At 30.8% G+C, this 6,059-nt stretch overlaps 1 non-coding gene across 1 annotated transcript; it reads left to right on the top strand.

Moving 5' to 3' along the window:
* Positions 1-5,658: 5,658 nt before the first annotated feature.
* LOC113784627 (small nucleolar RNA R12) lies at positions 5,659-5,738 on the top strand. Its single transcript, XR_003470709.1, has one exon. It is a non-coding gene; the product is annotated as a small nucleolar RNA R12 (small nucleolar RNA).
* Positions 5,739-6,059: the final 321 nt, after the last annotated feature.

Genomic DNA, 6,059 nt, shown 5'->3' on the forward strand with positions numbered 1-6,059 from the left:
AAATGTTAATCCAATGACACAAATGAACTTATTGGATGCACAAGATTGGTTAAAAACCCTAATTGGACAAGAATAAGCCTAGGGAGGACGAGAATGACCAAAATGTTAATCCAATGACACAAATGAACTTATTGGATGCACAAGATTGGTTAAAAACCCTAATTGGACAGGAATAAGCCTAGGGGGGACGAGAATGACCTAAATGTTAATCCAATGACACAAATGAACTTATTGGATGCACAAGATTGGTTAAAAACCCTAATTGGACAGGAATAAGCCTAGGTCCTAGCTAACTCTTCTAGGGATCTATTTTTCCTCTCCACTACCCCATTCTGCTGTGGTGTCCTACGGGCAGAATATATGTGGTTGATTCCATTTGATTCACAATAATTTGGAAAAAGATCATTTTGGAATTCACCTCCATGATCACTTTTTATTGAAACAATTTTCAGATCATTCTCATGTTGTACTAAAGCAGCAAACTTTTTGAAAACAGAGAATGTATCACTTTTATGAGCTAAAAAGTAAGTCCATGTGAATCTAGAATAATCGTCAACCAGCACATATCCATACAAGTTTCCACCTAAACTCTTAACTTGGGCAGGTCCAAAAAGGTCCATGTGAACTAGTTGTAAAACTCTATTTGTTCTAACCAAGTCTATAGAGGGAAATGGAGTCTTAACCAGTTTACTTTTCTCACATGCATCAAATTTTCCAAGATTCTATTTGGTATTCAGAATATAGCATATGCAACCAAATTGATGAAAGTAGGAAATGTTGGGTTTTATTCCTTGCCACAGTTTATAAGAAGTATTATTAAGAATAAACCAGATATAGATTCTATTATGAATATAACATGCAATGTTAAGTGTTTCTTCCCAAAAGTGCTAAACAACATTCATTTTGTGAATTATGGTGCGTGCCATTTCTTGAAGAGATCTATTTTTTCTTTCTACAACATTTTTTTGTTGAGGTGTTCAAGGAGACGAAAAGTTATGTAAAATTTCAATCTCTTCACATAAGTTCTTGAAAATCTTATTTTCAAATTCACCCAAATGATCATTACAAATTATCGCAATACAAAAACCTTTTTCATTTTACACTTTTTTGTAGAAGATAGTGAAAATTTTATGTGAGTCATCCTTGTGTTTAAGAAACTTTACCTATGTCTATTTGGAATAATCATTACCAATAACAAGTGCAAACTTTTTACCACTGACATATGCAGTATTTACAGAGCCCAAAAATAAATATGTAAAATTTCAAGTGGTTTAGAAGTGGCAACAACATTTTTAAAGGAAAAAAAAATGATTTTATGTGTTTCCCTTTTTTGGCATGTCTCAAAAAGAACATCTTATTCGTATTTATGTTTTGGCAAGCCTCTGACTAAATCAATTCTTTTCAATTTTGAGACAATTCTTTTCAATTTTGAGATTTGCCTCAAAATGGCATGTCCTAATCCTTTGTGCTAAATTGATTGTTCTTCATTCACAAACATAAGCCATTTTACTTCTTGTTTTTCAAAATCGGATAAATTTATTTTGTAAATGTTGTTTTTCCTTTGTATAGTAAATAGTATGGATCCATTTGTTTGACTTATTGCCTTACATGAATTTTGATCGAAGACAACACCATAACAATTATTGCTTAACTGACTTATCCTTAGTAGGTTATGCATTAGTCATTTTACAAGTAAAATATTTTTAATAAAGGGAACAAAACCATTACCTATTGTGTTGTGCCTAATGATCTTACCCTTCTAATCAACTCCAAAACCTATGAATCCTCCATTCTTGAGGGTCAAGTCGTGAGCATCCATTTTCCATGTACAATGAATGGTGTTTTTAAATCTGTTGCTAAGGATATCTTTAAGATAAGTTGTTTTATTCTTAGGTAGCATTTAGTTAGATCTTGGTTTTTTAGTTTTGAAATGTGTTTTGGCATTCCATGTTTTTTGCATATGACAAGTTCTTTTATTGTGAAGAAAGAAGGAGTAGAGGTTACGGTGATTAGAGCATGTCTCATAGACCTTCAGAAAAATAACCAATCCAGGGTGTTTATTGGAGGATGCACAAAAATTTGTCTTATTTGGAGCATTGACTTTTATTAGTGGATTGACTTTCATCAGAGAATTTATTATTAACTAGAGGCAGAAAATCACTTGTTTGTCAAGGTTATTAAATGAGACGTGTTTCAAAGCGTGTTGAGCAAACTTAAAATAAAAAAATTAGAAGCAAAGTCTTGGTGTTCGTTGATCTTAGCCCAATCATTAGAGGATACAATCTAAGATCATACAAAATCCACTTGATATGAGAATTGCACATTTAATCAGACCGTTAGTGCTTTAAATTATTCCCACAAAATGATTTTACTATCATCATAATAAGAATTTGGAATCTAGAAAAAAAATTACCAATTTCTTCGTCTTCTTCCATCTATAAGGGTTCATACTTCCTAACAAGTAGATTTGCCATAGCTTTATGTACCTATTTATTTCCATCATAGTTGAGAACTAGAGAATCAAGGATACTCTTTGTTGTTTATTTGTGGTACATTTTTTGAACTTTTTAAAGGTGAGAACATTTATCATAAAAATTCTGACTTTATGGTGCATCTTGTGTTGTTTCTTTTTATCAGTGTTGAGATCATTCTGGATATCTCAACACCAGCACCGTCTTTTAGAGATTCATATTCATCTTTAACTATGTCCCAAAGTTTAGGATCCTGTGAGATGTAGAAACTTCTAAGCCAATGTTTCCAATACTCAAATCTTTATCCATTAAACAGAGAAGGGTTGTTAACATCTCGAATCCCATAGAGAAGGGTTGTTTTCAATACTTGAATTTTTCTCCACTTGTAACTTTGTCCTCAGAGTTTGTCATAATAATAAAGATCTTTACTAAAACACGGTTAAGTGCTCAACTTTGAGATTTGGTTATGATGCCAATTGTAGAACAAGAAACACAAGAAAAGGGGTTTTAATTGTGTTTTATTTTAAAAATATTTTAACAAGATTAAAACAAAGTAATGAAAAAGGAGCAGATAAAACAGAAACGCATACCAATACAACTAATTTATTCGTGTTCACCACCTACACAATAGCTACGTCCAATCCCTTCAAACTAAAGGATTTAATCCACTAATTCACCAACTAAATCAAATTTCCATTGAACACCTACTAGTCAAATTGACTGTTTTCAAGTATTTTTAATCATTTAGCTTAGTAAAGTCAAGTTGTTGAGGAATGCAACTACTACTAGGCTAGGTTACAAAAGAATAAGTTAAAGGGTTTTTCAAATACTCTAACAAAAAGGTGTTTACAATGTTGTATTCTCAAAAATTGTTTCTCATCACTTAGACCAAAATAAATGATAAATAGCAAGAGTGAAGAGACGACTGTATTGTGCTTATTGTAGTGTATTTTGTTGTTATTCAATGAGAGTTGCATGTCCTTTTATAGATAACTTTAGGGTTTCTATCAATTGCGTTGATTGCAAGAAATCAACATGTATCATGAGGTTCTGTATAAAATCTCCAGATACTGTTTTGCCAATAAACCTTATCCAGAAATAGTCCTTGTAATTGATTCTCCTTATCTTGATATAAATAGAGTATTGTCACAATTTCTGGCTTGATGCCTTCTTCATTCTTTCTCCACTATAAATAGTACATGTATTAAGAATCATGGTTGAGCCAAGAAAGAGAAAAATAATTAAAGAAAAAAATAAACTTGAAATAATTATTTGATGAATTGTTGTTACAATTAGAGTATGATGCACTTTTATATAGTGCAATTAATGTAACTAAATAACAACTTACACATAACTATAAGTAATTTTAACTACCTCTAACAGTCTCCCACAAGTTGGAAGTATGTAACAATATTTCCAACTTGGAAAGAACAATACAAGAAAAAGAAAAATACAATGAAACTAATGAAAGAAAATTACAAGAAAAAGAATATAAGCCATAATTACATCGGCTAAACTATAAAATTCATGTAGAAAGTGGTAGCAGTTGAGGTGCATAACTCTCGTTGAAGTCTTCGGCCTACTTTGGTCTAACTTGAAAATCTTCCGGTGTCTCTACGACACTCACTCCAATATAAAATCAAGAATTCCAAACTTGAATCTTCAAATGTCAAATGTGACCAACAAAACTTAACCATAATATGATGGAAGCACAAAGAGAATGAGAAATGTCTAATACCATAGGGTAAAAGAACAAAGAAATGATAATTGCTTTACTACCATATGGTAGAAGCACAAAGAGAAAGCGAACAATGGCTAAAAAGAATGAAATTATAGTGAAATATATCACTAAAATATTTTCAATCTTAAATCTACAAATATTATACAATCAAATTGAAAAAAAGAATGAAGAATCACAAATTTTGATTCAAAATAAGGAAGAAAAGATAAAGAAAATTTAGAAAAAGAATATAACGGAATAATTATTATCGCTCTAATACCATATTAAGAATCATGGTTGAGCCCAAAAAAGAGGAAAAGTAATTAAAGAGAAAAATAAACTTGAAATGATTATTTGATGAATTGTTGTTACAATTAGAGTATGATGCACTTTTATATAGTGCAATTAATGTAACTAACCTAACAACTTACACATAACCATAAGTAATTTTAACCACCTCTAACAACATGAGCAATTATAGACATTTAAAATTCATAATAACAAAATATTGTATTGTCCAATTTTGCTAGCCTAAATTAGGGAAACTAAATATATACAATTAATCCTTGATTAACACCCCCTCTAACTAATACGACGGGTCAAGTAGCATCAATTTGCTAACAAGAAACTCATGGCACAGGCGCGGAATTTCCTATCTCCAACCTCGGCAATTGAGTGTTTACAAGTAGCATCAATTTTGCTTTTCCATGAAATCAACAAAGAACCAAGAAACATGCACCAATCAAGAGTTCCAAGACACCCAATCAAATTAATATCAGTGTAAGAAATCAATGTACTAGTTTGTCCCAATAGGAAAGAAAAGACCTCTTTGAGAGGTACTTTTCAAATAGTGAATTATACGACAAACTGCTGCTAAGTGAAGATGACAAGAAAAATAAATGAATTGACTTACCTATTAGACAACAAATGGTTTATAGGTCGAATAATGATCAAGTAATTAAAACTATTTAGGAACTTCGGATACTTACAAAATCAATCAAAAAGTCATCACATGATATTTAAAATTAATTTCAAGAGGGATATCTACCGATTTAGCAGATTGGAGGTCATCCAAAGACTACCACATAGTTTTGCTATTGGAGAGATATACCCTTGGAGATATAAAAAAGTTGACCCTTAGAGATTATGTTACGGGTCATTTTCAATAATATGAAGTCCAAACCTAGCCCATGCAAATTAGACATGGTTTGCGAATAAAAAAAGCCCATTATCCAAAATTTTGCTTATAAATTGATCCCCAAAGCTTTCAATTAAACACGACACAACCCTAATATTTTTTGACCCGCAAATGCTTCTTCTCTCGCTCTCTCTTCAAATAAGATTATGATTTAATTTTCTAACTATCAGTATTCATTTTCATATGTTTATCAAATTATAATACATGTAATTTTTGCATTTTGTTGGTGTGTTTTTTAACCATGTGTCTTATTCATGAAATATATATGATGTTGAGTGATGAAAAAAAAATCAATCGGATTCCCATTGATATTTTTATACGTGAGATTAACCAGCTACTTCTGACAACATCATATTAACTTTTATTTTTGTTTGTTTGGAAAATTTTCTATTTATCATTTCATCTAAGTTTAAAGTTGGCTGCTGATTCATTCAAAGTAATGAAGATTTCTCCTTCCACACCTTTACATTCCCAGAAGTTCTCTAAAATCTAATTTTTATTTTAACTCTTTTTAATTTAATCATTCCAGAAGTAACTTATCTAGATTGACAATTGTAGAGATGAAAATACCAACTTGAAATTTTGACACTCTGAATTAGCTTAATGTTATAAAAAAACATTCAATTTTGATTTTATATTTTTAGATTGATCATTCTGATTATGAAAAATT

This window comes from Cicer arietinum, unplaced genomic scaffold, assembly GCF_000331145.2.
Source record: "Cicer arietinum cultivar CDC Frontier isolate Library 1 unplaced genomic scaffold, Cicar.CDCFrontier_v2.0 Ca_scaffold_273_v2.0, whole genome shotgun sequence".
Lineage (NCBI taxonomy): Eukaryota > Viridiplantae > Streptophyta > Magnoliopsida > Fabales > Fabaceae > Cicer > Cicer arietinum.